We start from the raw sequence: 13,279 nt of genomic DNA, 5'->3' as shown, positions 1-13,279 counted from the left end.
TTAGTGATGATCCTAGCACCAGGAGGTACTGAGTGTATGTTTGTTGAATGAATAGATGTTAGTATTTTGTTGAGTGAATACATGTTAGTACTTAATCGAATACTGTTGAGCATTATTTAAGTTTCTTGAGAGCAAAGGCCATGTCTCGCATGGACTAGTGACCACGTAGCTCTCTTATTTCTAGAAGCGTGTGACCCGACCCGATGCTGAGATTCTCAGATGGCGCAAAGTTATGACTTTAAGGATGGGACTCACATGTTTCTCATAAAGGTGTCAGGAGCCTTGGAGTGGCTCCTGCCCGTGGAGGTGGGAGGAGCTAGAAAGTGGTGGGCCCAGGTGAGGTCGCTCTGGTCCTCACAACGAGCTCAGGCCATGGAGTCTCGGGCAGCCCTTATATCAGGGCCTTTGTGCGCCGTGAGCAAGCCAGCCGCCAGCCCCAACCATCCAAAATATTTTCGCTCTGTGTTCGCTGCCCTTTTGACCTCCTTCAGTCTTCAGTGACATTATTTGGTGCACCAGCCTGTATCACCTGTGCTACGGGGGCCAAGGAGGAAGTTGCTGCCAAGTGTGGGCCAGAGAATGAGAAGGAACTGTGACTCTGGGGCCCAGGTGGCAGGAGCCAGGACGACCTCCCTCACTGTCCCTCCCGACCTGGGGAGCCCTCCCTCAGGAGGAAGGCCTGCGGGTGTGCCTCGGGTGGGGGATCTCTCAGCTTCCCACCTCAGCGAGGGGTCATTACCCCTGCTGGGGGACACCACTGACGCCCTCCCTGTGGGACGCTCCCTTCGCATTCTTGACAATGGCATTTCCTCGACCTTGTCTTCCCTAGACTGAGCCTTGTGCCACGCCTCTCTCACCGCAGAGGCCTAGCTCCTGCCACTTCTCACTGTTACCTAGTTTTTCTGAGCCACTCAAAGAGGAGAGCACAAAACTCCAGCAGTTCATTTCAACACTGGTAGGGGGCGCTGCTCAGTACAAGCCAGGAAGCCAGGCGCGAGGCACACGCGCGTGCGCACACCTGGACTATAAAGCAGGAGAATACAGTGATGTTCTCCACCCCGGAGAACCAGGTGGCCAAACGCAGCAGGTGACTGCATGGGACCCCCGTGGGAGCACACGACGAGCTCGGCAGAGAAAGGAGGACTGCCATTCGCTTGCTTGTTTTTCATACAAAGTGTCCGACAGGCAAACACTCGGTGAAAGGTACCAGTAGTTACTAACACAAACACTGCTGTTGTCTTCTGGTGACCTCTCTTGCCCATTTAAAGCTGCCATTGACAATCTCTTAACCTGGCGCCTTCAGGGAGAGTGGAGGGAAGTGAGGCGAGGACATGTGTGTGACTTGTGCTCCAAGGGGCCCTGTGTCCCTGTGCGAGCCTTGCGTGTGCCTGCAGGCTGGGGCTGTAACCAGCAGGTGGCGCTCTGCTCACAGGTGCCTGACCTCGGGTTCTGGCTCAGGTTCAGCTGAAGTTGATGGTGCAGTATGGCCCAAGCACAGGGATTAAGTGCTGCGTGGTACGCCAGTAATTCCCAAAATGGAGCGTGCATCAGAAGCACTGGAGGCCTTGTCAAAACATAGATTCCAGGGAGTTGGTCCCAGAGCTCCTGATTCAGTGGGTTTGGGGTGGGGCCCCAAGAATTCATGTCTCTAACAGGTTCCCGGGCGGGGCTGCCAGTCCTGATGGCCCCAGGGCCCCACACTTTGAGTACTGCTGCTGTGCAGTATCCCGTTTAGTCCCACCCTACCCACCCCCTCCGGATAGGCAGCACCACTCCCAGCTGGCCACTGAAAAAACTGAAGTCCTGACAGGCCGAGTGACCTTGCTGAATCATGGTGAAGTCAACTGCATGGGCTGCCCTGCCCTCCACTGCAAGGGTAGCATGCCTGCTGGGACAGCGCCTCTCGGATTCTGCCAGCCCACCCTCCGTCCAGGGAGGGGACAAGGAGAGGGAGTGGGCTTGGCATCAGCAGAGCACTGGGATGTGGCACTGTTAGCCTGGGAGTAATTCTCTGGGTGTTTTAAGTGCTTCAGAAGCACTTTCACTTCTATTTGAACCTAGCCTCATAATACTGGCCGATAAGCACTCAGGCCATGGATAATGTGCTGGGGCCGGGACCACCCCCACCTTTTCAGGACAGAAGCTCGGGCTCTCCCTGCAGCCAGACGGGAGGGGAGCGGAGCTGTGGCCGACTGCTCTCCGCTGAGTCTCTCCACCTGAAGGCCCTTTCCACCCCAGAGCCCCTCAACCAAGGCCCGCTCACTCCCTGGGGGCAGCCCATATTCTCAGACAGGTCTTCCCCCACCCTCAGCACAGCTCTGAAGGGTAATCTGGCTCCTGGGCTCTCCATGGCCTCTGTTGTGGCCCAGCGCAGCTCCCCTCTGCCCCACCCCTTCCTTGGCTTCCCTCCCCTTACGGGCGTGCATCCCGAAGGCGCTCCCCAGTGTCCTGCACACAAAGCCCAGTCTCCTGGGGAACCGGGCGTGTCCCAGGCACCTTCTAAGCACTGATTCGTACTATCCCACGTGACCCTCCCAGCAGCCCCAGGACGTGGGTGTTTTTGTTACCCTCAGTTGATTCATGAGAAACAGAGGGACAGAAAGGCTAAGTGACTGGCCCAAGGTCACAGAGCTGGTAAGTGGCAGAGCCAGGGTTCCTATGCAAATGGTCAGACTCCGGAGCTCTGAAGTACCTATTATACAATACTCTTCCAGAACATTCCTGCGACCTAGCCTCAGGGAAACTAATCAAAGGAAACAGCTTGTGATATATTCTAATATGAGGGGGGAAAGTCTCTGTTGCCCCCAGTTCTTCCCCACCAGCCCTTTGCTGGTGCCTGAGCATGGAGGCCTGCTGCTTATGTTCAGTGGTTCTTATCGGGGGGCAATTTTGCTCCCTAGTGGATATTTGGCCACGGCTGGAGACTTTTAGCTGTCAGACCTGGGTGGGGGTGGGGAGGGTCCCAAGGGTATTTAGGAGATGGAGGCCAGGGACGTTGCTGAGTGTCCTACAATGCACAGGGCAGCCACACACGCAAATGCAGCCCAACACGTCAGGCTGAGATCCCCCGAAATCTAGGGTGAAGCCTGGTCTCAAGCAGAGCAGGTGCCTACACGGGACACCCTGGCCTGGCACTGTCCCAGTGCAACGGCTACTTGGGAGTAGGCTTCGGTGAAGGTGGTCAGACATACCGGACACGCAGGTGGAGGAGAGAGGGTTTGGAAAGCAACCCCCTCCTTCACAATCCTTGAAGAACAGGTGTTATCCCAATTGAACAGGTGAGGAAACTGGAGCACAGAGAAGAGAGAAACCTGATGGCCCGGGAGACTCACTCTCTCGCAGGCTCGCCACCGTCCGCTTGGCAGGCCCACGTCCGTGGTGGATGGTACCCAGCGGCTCTGTGCCCTTGGTTGGCCTTAGTTTCCTGCAGGGATGGGGTTTGTTCACGCTCACTTCCCACCAGGCTGCATGTAACAATGGGCTTTCTTTCTGAATATGGTGGATGGGAGCAGCCAGGACGTGGAGGGAACGAGGTGGTAGTGAGAGTGGACTGGGGCCAGACGGCTGGACAGATGCCCCTCTGACAGGCTGTGGGCTCCCGAGGCTCTGTCAGAGCCTTGGGGGGGGGGGGTGGTAGTGGCAGCCCCTGCAGTACCCAGGGCTGAGGTCTGGCTTCCGGGAGGCTGGCTTCTGGGAGGCAGAAACTGCTGCAGTGAGGGGGCCCAGGCCACTTCGGGGCAGGAGTTTCCTGGGTGGGAAAGGCGCCCATGGAGAGGCCAGAGCTACAAGCTCCTCAGAGTCGACATGGGAAACAAAGGCCGAGGGCACAGCCCTCCCCGCCCCCTCTGGCTTCTAGGACACAGTGAAGCAGCAAACTCTGGTGTCCCTGACACTGCCATCCCTGTGTGTCACTTCCATGGTCCGGACATGTGCTCAGGCCACAACCCGGCCCCTGCCCACATCAGGCGGTCACATCTCTGAGGGAGGGACGCAGCTCTCCGGGAATAATGCCAATGCCAGCCGTGAGTGCCACACCTGTCCTCTCTAATGTCACATCTCTCGGAAACACCTTTGAGCTATTAGCTCACTTTCTAGACGGGGAAGATGAGATTCTGAGCACTTCAGTTGCTTGCGGCCAGTCAGGTGCAGGACAGGGGGCCCTGCAGACCTGCCAGGCCCCGAAGGCCAGCACATCCCTCTCCCCATCACAGCGCTCAGCATTTAGAGGCGGGAAGGGGGGTGAGAATCTCAGGGGAGTGAAAAGCAAACCTGGGAAAATGGACCAAAAAAACTGGAGACGCAGGACGTGGCGTTTGTATGCCAGCCCTGTGTACGGGAGACCCGAGAGCATGTGTGTTCACTCAAAGGCTAGCCGAACAGGGGCCCGGGGAAGTGGTCATTTCCAGGGTGGGCCGTGGGGCGGGGAGGACACAGTACGAAGAGGAAGAGTTCAGTATTACTCTTTATTCTTCCGTGCTTTTTGAATTTTGTATTGTGTCCATTTATGATGCATTAATAGAAATAAAATATTTAAAATAGTACTGGCACATAGTAAGTGCTATATAAATTTCAACAACTGTTATTATTATTTTTTAAATCATATAAAATTATTTGAGGGGGAGAGACCCTGGGAGGGAAGGGAGAGCAGAGCTGGGGGTGGGGTGGAGGGCTCTGACTCAGTCCAGGCCGAGGGGCTGGAGGTGGCTGCAGAGCCAGGCCCTGCCAGGAGAGGGAACAGGGTTCCTAGGTGCTTCCGAACCCTGGGTGCATCCTCGGGAAGAATGCAGGTGACCCTCATGCAAGCTGGGACACACTCCCTGACAAGATCCCAGATTTTCCAGAGCATTCTGTGAAACCAGAGGATGGCTTCAGGCAAGGCCACGAGACCTGCTGTGACCGGGCTCTGCAGTGAGGGTCTCTCACAGGAAGGACAAAGGGCTTCAGAAGTCCCGTCAGGGTCCCTGTCCTCTGGGTTGGCTGAATGGCTTTCCAAAGGGCTGCAGCTGGCCCTGCAACATGGGCCACCGAGACGGGGCCCAGGGCCAGATTCTGCTGTCTCTGACGAGTGTGGGGGACAGCGTCCAGCTCCAGTGGAGGCTGGAAGGTGTACAAGACCTGGGCGTGCTCACACATGTGTGTGTGTGTTTTTTTTTGTTTTTACTTTTATTGTTCTACTGGAGACTGGCCATCCAGGGACAATTTGGGAGCTTAAGACGCAGTCTAATAATTCTCCAGAATGTATCTGGGCCAAAGGACACGGGGTAGCGGGGAGGAAAACTGCTTTGCTAATTCTATTTGGATTTTCAAAGGAGGACGACCAAGGAGGGGGCAGCTTCTGGCACTGGAGCGGGGATAGTGCAGACAGGGGAGCAGCGTTATGTGGTGCAGCCCTACCCTCTCAAGAACGCAGCATTTCAGAAGGAACAGTCACTTCGCACCTGCGTGCGCACACCAAGAATTACTGAACTGAAGGGATGGGTGGGTGCCCCGCACCTCAGGGCCGTGGGGAAGGCCTGTCTTGGTGCGGTGCTGGGAATGCTGAATTGTAAATCACGCCGTGGAAAAGTTCACCTCCGCACAATAACAGAAACACACACTCAAGCTATCCTAAATGCCACCTTCCACTCACCGGACTGGCAGAAGACGGAAAGCTGGATCACACACTGTACTGACCGGGGTGGGCGCTCTTTTCCCTGGAGGGAAGCTGAACAGGTGCAACCCTATGGGGGGCGCTTGGCATCAGCTACCAACATGCAAAGCACGGTTGAGGGCTAGGAATTCCACGTCTAGGAAGCTGGCCTCCAGAACCACCAGCAAAATGGCAGCATGTCACGGCAGCACTGTTTGCTGGAAGTAGTCTCAGTTTCTCTGCATAGAGAAATGTTAATAGATTTGAATAAGACACACGAAGGAACGCTCCGCAGCCATAAACACAAATGAGGAAGCTCGCTATGAACCAATATGGAATGAACTCCTGGAGATAATGAGTGGGAAAAACAAATGCAGAAAAGTATATGCAGTATGCTATTTGTGTTAAAAAAAAAAAAGGGAAAAAGCATGTTGTCTGCCTGTGCGTGCTGTGCACAGAAATCTCTGGAAGATGCCTCAGAAACTGGTATCACAGTTCGCCTGTTTGGAGGGGGCCTGGTGTCTTACAACAGACTCTGTGTCAGTGAAACCTGTCCCCTTTCGGCCCCACCCACTAAGAACTGAGCCAGACCTGCGCCCTCCGGTGGCAGGGGCCGGCAGTGCATGGGAGGGAGCGGGGCTCAGAGCCCAGCCAATCAGCCATTTAGTGGTTTGGGGACACCACACAAATCACTAACCACTCAGTCCATGTTTCCTCTCTGTTGAGCAGTAAAAATACTACTGGTATTAATAAATGAGATGGTACACGTATAAGTGGGGATAAACGTACTATCTCATTAGGTTATGAGGATGAACAGACAATCTGTATGAAGTGCCCACGTAGCACAGGCCCTGGCCTGTGGCAAGTGCTCAGTAAATACATTTGTTCCCAAATACCTCTTGGTTTCTCATCTGCACCCTGGCCACGATAGGATCAAAACGCAAACTCCCGCGAGGCCAACGCAGCCCTTAGGTGCCTCTTCAACCTGCGTTCCCACGCTCAGCCGGGGCTCCCCTCTTGTGCTGCGGTCTCTCTTCTCTCTGCCTGGATTGTCCTCCCCTCCTTTGCCTAGCTTGGTCAGCCTCGAGGGCACGCTCACATGTCATCAGCTCTGGGATGCTCCTCCTGAAGTCCCAGCCGGGAAGGAGTTTGCGCCCCTTGTTTCGTGATAGAGCCCCTGGGGTAGCCCTCTGCGGGGCGTCACCACACCCAACGGCCATCGTGTCCCTGATTCTGCCTGATATGCACACACTTGCTTGTCACAATAAAGTGAACAGGAAGAGCCACTCAACGCCACTCCGACAAAACCACAGCAAGATACCGTGTTCCACCTGTCAGATGGCAAAGGCCACCAAGTGTTGAGACACCTAGGTGGCAGCAGTGTAAGGAAACCGGCACCGAGGTTAGACTGCGAACGGATCCACCTTGCGTGAAGAATGGGGTGACATCTGTCCGGTGAGTGGGCACACAGGGAAATGACACATGCACGCCGCTGCTCGTTGCGTCACAGGGAACTGGCTCGGGAAGTGACAGGGACCAGACCACGGGACACGGCGCCTCTGTGAGACAGAACTGAGAAACTTGTCATTATTGGCATGGAGCCATCGCCAAAAGTTACACGGAAAAGTAAGAAAAAAGTACAAACAGTTTATTTGGTGTCTACCGTTGTGTGAACAAAGGGGAGAAAGTAGAGAAAGTATACACTAGCGTTGGCATTTGGAGCACAGACTATTTCAAGAAGAATACAAAAAATACACTGATCGCAACATGGTGGTAGCTGCTGGGGGCGGGAACTGGGAGTCTGGGAAGCAGGAGGAGGGGGAGGAGGCTTAGTTATCACACATCTTTTCTCTTTTAAATTTTATAATGTGTATATATATTATCTATTCAAAATCGGATAACTTTTTAGTAAAGAAGGAGAAGCAAGCCTTTACTATGAGCTCGTACTAAAATGGAGGTGAGGGTGAGCCGCTGGCTCCAACAGGAGGAAAAGGACTTTGAATCTGTTTCCAGGAGTGAGAGCCTGCGCAGGAAATCTCTACCCTCAGGCCAGCTGCCCCCACTTGCAGCACTGGTTCACAGAATTAGAAACCATGTTTCCGTATGAGCCTGAGAAAAACAGAAGAATGATAAACCCACCAGCCGTGGCGGAAGAAAATGCATTTAAAAAATGCATAACCAAGTTCAGAAGAAACGGCATTAGAATTTGGGGCCCAGGGCTCTTTCATGATTGCAAACAGCTGATAAGCCCTGGGCCATCCCTCTTGCACCCAGAACACAGTACTTCCAAGTGCCTCGAGGATCCTGGCCCTTCTGTTTAAAAGCCTCTCAGGTCATCAGGACTCACCTGGGTATAGCAGCTGGAGTGGGGCCCTTCCAACCCTGGGCCCCAGGGGGCACTGGTGGGAAGGCCCCCCCACCCCCGTTCCGATGGCCCCTTTCCTAGGGCAATCCTGGTGTGGAGCCACCAGACACGCTCCAACATCAAACCTGCCTCGTGAGGGCACGATCCGAGGGCCAAGGCCATGGAGGTGACCTCGGCCAGCTTTACAAGGGAGAAGGCTGGTTTCCGTGGACACCAAACTAGCCTCGAAAGAGAAGACATTACAGGAGGGGCAGGTGGACCTTGGGGAAGGCTGGCATCTGGGCACCGGAGTCCTCTAAGGCTGGGTCTCCAGCCCTCCCTCCTTCCTTCAGGCTAGGTCGGCCCACCCCTGTCCCTTACCTCTTCCAGAAGCTTCTCTGGCTAAACCCACCCTGTTCAAACCCCAACAGACTTTTGCCCTTAAGTCTTCAAATCCTCCCCTCTATTGAAGGTGTTCCTGGTCTGTGGTTAAGTGATGGTAAACAGGTTCCTGTGTTTGTCTGTCTCCCTGACGACAAGGCCACAGCCCAGGGAAGTGCTTGCTTTCCTCCCTCTCCCCTCGGGGCAGAGCTCAGTCTGCAGGGAGTAGTCACTCCTTCTTGCCTCTCTTGGGGCCAGGACTAACTTCCCCCCAGTTCTGGGGTGGCTGGCTGTCTCCCCAGTTGAATCATGTTTGTTAAATGCCAAACTACGTGAAACTAACTGGAGAGAAATAGTGTCTCTCATGTCCCCTCCAGCCAGAATACCAGCCAGAATGATCCTTTGACAAGCTAAGTCAACCCTTGTCACTCCCTGCTACCCATTTCACTCTGAGTAACACCCAGTGGCCTTACTCAGGCCCAGGAGGGTTTGCCCAATGTGGCCCTGCTCCTCCCTGGCCCCCTCTCCCACCTCTCTCCAGGTACTTGGCCCCTTACTGTTCAGGGGCACACACACTCCTGCCTCAGAGCTTGTGCTCATGCTGTTCCTTCTCCCTGGAATGCTTTTCCATGTGCCTGATCAACACATTCAGGGCCCTGCTCAAAGACGGCTTTCCCTCCCCACCCTTTCTAAAATAGCAACCCCTTTGGTACTTAGCTCCTTCCTGCATCTGCCCCTCCAGACCCACACACTTTCTGCCTTCTCCGCCCTGCACACTGCGCTGGGAGGCTGGCCAGGTGCTGCAGACCTGTGCCCTCTGGTTTCCAGCAGAGTACAGGCAGGATACCGAGGTGGGAGGGAGAGTGAGGTCACGGCGTTAACTCCTGGGCTGACTGCCTCCCTGCAGGGTTGCTGTGTGCTGTCTGGCCCCTCAAGGACCCAAGGCCTAGCTCCTGGCAGACTCTCACATAGGCCTCTCTCCAGGTTCTGGTAACTGCTCCCCTCCTCCCCACCCCCAGTCACTCACCCAGGTACTACCTGACCCCTCGGTTTCCCCTACACCTTGCCCACTTCTTTGGAGGTAATCCCTTTATTAAACCTTTCTCAATCACCCAAAGTACCCTATCACTTCTCTTTCAGGGCCCCAATTCACCACCTGCCATCACGTACCTGTCGTCTGAGCTGTCTGTCTCCCATCTGGACCATTAGGTCAAAGAAGTTAGTGCCTTTACTTGATCTGGGCTGTGTCCCAACATCTGGCTCAGCATCTGCACGAAGCAGCTCAGTAAATGTTTTTGGAATGAGTGAGTGGGGAAGGGAAGGATCACAGTAGTCGCGAGAGCACATGGGGGCTGGGAGGAGGGCAGGGTTTTAGGTGAAGAGCACCTTGAGGATGGAACAGGCACAGCAGTCATGAGAACTCCCCTCTGAGCACGAAGACCCCTTTCCTCCGCAATCTGCAGCGCCTCCGGGTTTGTTTTCTTTGCATGTCTACAATGAACCCCCAGGGGGCAGGGGCTGTGGCCTGTCTTGTTCACTGTGATACCCTTGGAGCCTGGCCTACTACCTGGCATTCACAGAAGCCACCAGACCCGTATTTGTTGAACAAATGAAGAAATACGAGTTGTCCGAAAGAAACAGTCAATTGGCAGAGGACCTTGAGGCCAGATTGGGCGGTTTGGACTTGGAGTGAAGAGCGATAGGGACGAACTGCCTGCAAGTCCTACTGCAGAAAGGGAAGTGACAACGTCGGGGGCTTGCAGGAAGGTGGGCCTGGCAGCGGACAGAGCCTGGGGATGAGCAGGGAGGCTGCGGCAGCACCAGAGCAGCAAGGAAGGGAGAGGTGGCAGAACCTGGTGACGGACAGAGACAGAGGCAGAGGGAAGACGCCAGTGTTCGCCCGGAGCCTGGGCCGCGGCTATGGGCCTCACTGTGTCCAGCTTCCGTCTGCAGTGGGAAAGCTGGGGGTGGGGGAGGCGTGAGTCACACCCACTCTGACCATGCTGCGTTAAAAGTATAAGCAGACAGCTCAGTGGACAGCAAGCGACAGACAGATGGATGGGAGGATCCCCGAGGGGAAGGGCTGCAGGCAGAGGAGCAGATGAGCCACGCCATTGGGTCAGCAGAGGAGTTTGGGAGCCATGTCAAGGGGGCCCGTCCACAGCTGGGTAGACTGGCAGGGACGAGCCAGCCAAGAGGGATGACAAGAGGTAGGATAACATGGGAAGGAGGGCAATGTCATGGCTGCCAGAGGAACTTCATAGATGGGGCAGCCAACAGGGTCACAGGGCAGAGGTGAAAGCCAGGTTGGACTTCACTGAGGGCCGCATCCTAGAGGAGCCCCTGACTTTTGGCCCCCAGGACTGGCTAGGAGAGTTAGGTGCCAAGTTAGGTGACTTCAGCATTAGAGAAGGGTTTGCTCCTGTCCTACCTGGTGTTCCTGGGCACATGCCCTGAACCTCGTTTGTGACCAAAGTTGCCAGTTGTCCTCAAAACCCATTCTTTCCTTCTTTCCGTGGTGACAAGGCTCCCAATTTTTACCTAGACCCAGAGCCTTCCCGCTAAATCCCACACATCCTTCCTTACTTGTGGCTTGGTGGGGCCGCACGGCTAAAAGATCTTCCGAGTCCTCAGGTCTCCCTTATATACACCGCCCTTCTCTCTCTGTCCCCCGGTGGGGATGGGGACCCAGAAGATGGACATAAGTACTACCCAAGGTGATGGAGGAGCCATGAGACAAGAGAGGACCCCATTAGGCCACCAAGCCAGCCTGGACCACCTACCCAGACTTTTCAGAGAAAGCATACATGTCTGTCTCAAACCACTATATTTGAGGACTTTTGGGTTTTTTTTTTGTTTTTTAAATATATTTATTGATTATGCTATTACAGTTGTCCCATTTCCCCCCCTTCACTCCACTCCATCCTGCCCACCTACTCCCTTTCACATTCCCCCCCCTATAGTTCATGTCCATGGGACATACATATAAGTTCTTTGGCTTCTACATTTCCTATACTATTCTTACCCTCTCCCTGTCTATTTTCTACCTACCATTTATGCTACTTATTCTCTGTACCCTTCCCCCCTCTCTCTCCTTCCCACTCCCCTGTTGATAACCCTCCATGTGAGCTCCATATCTGTGGTTCTGTTCCTGTTCTAGTTGTTTGCTTAGTTTGCTTTTGTTTTTGTTTTAGGTGTGGTTGTTAATAACTGTGACTTTGCTGTCATTTTACTGTTCATATTTTTTATCTTCTTTTTCTTAGATAAATCCCTTTAACATTTCATAGAATAAGGGCTTGGTGATGATGAACTCCTTTAACTTGACCTTATCTGAGAAGCACTTTATCTGCCCTTCCATTCTAAATGATAGCTTTGCTGGATAGAGCAATCTTGGATGTAGGTCCTTGCCTTTCATGACTTGGAATACTTCTTTCCAGCCCCTTCTTGCCTGTAAGGTCTCTTTGGAGAAATCAGCTGACAGTCTTATGGGAACCCCTTTGTTGTTGGGAACCGCCCTGCCTGGTTTCAGAGGCTGTAACCCCCCATGGTTAAGGCTGAGTCAGATTTGGGACCATAAGCCACTAGGGAGACAAAGCCTATCTCCCTGGCAGGTGTGCCACCCCTGCCCACTTCACCCTGCTTGGCCCTGAGCTTGGCCAGCTAGCCAATGACAGGTAAGAATCCTCAAGGGAGGATCAAACTAAGACAGGCTCTGGTCACCAGGGATAAGGTCGCAGGGAAGGACTCGGGGGGCTGTGGCAAAAGGGGGTGATGGACCCTCGCCCCTTGGCTTTGAAATAGCCTGAGTCCTCATTCTGTCTGCAAGAAGTCTCCTAATCTCTTGGCTGCTTTACTTCCCTGTCTGACTTGAGCCTGAAGCAATAACAGAGGGCGGTGCTGTCCTGTGCTGGGAGGGGCGGATTCCCTGGGGAATTAGGCCTAAGAAAAATACATAAATTCCTGTGAAACCTACTTAATCTGTACCCTCATCTTAAAAGATAAGGGTCCAGACTTGAGATGAGTCTGGCGTCTAAAGTTTTATGGGCCTCTAGCTGATTGGCTGTAGCTCAGACTACGCCCTGGAAGTTCTCTGTAAATCCTGTATTGTTTAACCCTTACTGGCTGACAGTGATTGATGAGCTTTATCTGCATTCCTATGCCAATGAACCCAATAAAAGCCCATGGAGAAAAAGGATCAAGGCCCTTCTCCCTTGAGAGATTGGCCACCTTTCCTCCCCAAGCAGATCATGTGTTGGTAGTCTTTTTCTTCACTTGTGGCAGAACCGGGGGGCTGCATTAAAGACCCCCGACATCTGGCGCCCAACGTGGGGCCTGAGGACTTTCAGGACCTGCATGGACCAGAGGCTTCAAGCCACCTTCGCCATGGCTTCATCCGTGGCGGAACCGGGGGGGCTGCGTTAAAGACCCCCGACACTTTGTAGGTAACTGTGTCCTTTTCTCTTGCTGCTTCTAAGATTCTCTCCTTATTTTTAATCTTGGGTAATGTAATTATGATGTGTCTTGGTGTGTTCCTCCTTGGGTCCAGCTTCTTTGGGACTCTCTGAGCTTCCTGGACTTCCTGGAAGTCTATTTCCTTTGCCAGATTAGGGAAGTTCTCCTTCATTATTTGTTCAAATACGTTTTTAATTTTTTGTTCTTCCTCTTCTCCTTCTGGTACCCCTATAATTCAGATGTTGGAATGTTTAAAGATGTCCTGGAGGTTCCTAAGCCTCTCCTCACTTTTTTTGAATTTTTGTTTCTTCATTCTTTTCTGGTTGGATGTTTCTTTCTCCCTTCTGGTCCACACCGCTGATTTGAGTTCCAGTTTCCTTCCCATCACTATTGGTTCCCCGTGCATTTTCCTTTATTTCTCTTAGCATAGCCTTCATCTTTTCATCTAATTTGCGACCAAATTCAACCAATTC

The sequence above is a fragment of the Desmodus rotundus genome, chromosome 11 (assembly GCF_022682495.2).
Source record: "Desmodus rotundus isolate HL8 chromosome 11, HLdesRot8A.1, whole genome shotgun sequence".
Lineage (NCBI taxonomy): Eukaryota > Metazoa > Chordata > Mammalia > Chiroptera > Phyllostomidae > Desmodus > Desmodus rotundus.
The sequence above is the reverse complement of the archived record's forward strand: the minus strand, read 5'-3'. Positions refer to the sequence as shown.